Genomic DNA, 873 nt, shown 5'->3' with positions numbered 1-873 from the left:
TGCTCTTAATCCTAATATAATAACAAGCACATATATTTAATATTTATTTCTTTAACTTATCAAAGGGTGAGGTTTAGCTCGATAAATCAATATGCCCGATAAGTTGGGAAATAATATTACTTATTGCGTGTGTTGTTGATTATAGAAGGAATCTGTGTCCTAGTTATCTAAGTTAAGAATGTCCCCAAGAGGAGCTCATAAGGATTGCCATGTTAAACCCTGCAGGTGGACTTAGTCCGACATGACAATGAAGTTGAGTGGTACTATTCTTGGAGCTAGATATTAATTAAGTGAGTTGTCAGTAACTTACTTAATTAATGGACATTTGTTATCTTAAACACAGGGAGACTAACACACTTATGATAAGAAGGAGCCCATAATGTAATTTGGGATTGGTGCAGTAGTGTGATAATAACTCTCTAGTGGAATGAGTTATTATCGATGAACTTGAGTTGTGTGTTCGGGGCGAGCACGGGATACTCAAGTTCATCGGAAGGCCAAAAACAATTTCTCCTCTAGGTCGCTGTTGTAGCCTCATTATAGCCTCAAGTCCATCCAAATGTAAGGCTCTTCTTGGTGTCCAAGAAGGGGGCCGGACCATTGCTTGGTGACCAAGCAATGGCCGACCACATCCTCTTATAGGGGCCGGCCCTATTACTTGGTGACCAAGTTTGTAGGGGCCGGCCAAGAATAATTCAAATAGGAGGGTTGTTTTAAATTTTTAAAATTTTCTCTTTGAAGAAAACTATAAGTTTTAAAAGAGAGATTTTAATTTTAAAACCTTTCCTTATTTGAATTTGGCCACATGTTTTAATAGAGAATTTTAAAAGTTTTAAAACTTTCCTTTTTAAACCATCCTGATGGTTTAAGAAA

Source organism: Zingiber officinale, chromosome 5B (assembly GCF_018446385.1).
Source record: "Zingiber officinale cultivar Zhangliang chromosome 5B, Zo_v1.1, whole genome shotgun sequence".
Classification (NCBI taxonomy): Eukaryota; Viridiplantae; Streptophyta; class Magnoliopsida; order Zingiberales; family Zingiberaceae; genus Zingiber; species Zingiber officinale.
The sequence above is the reverse complement of the archived record's forward strand: the minus strand, read 5'-3'. Positions refer to the sequence as shown.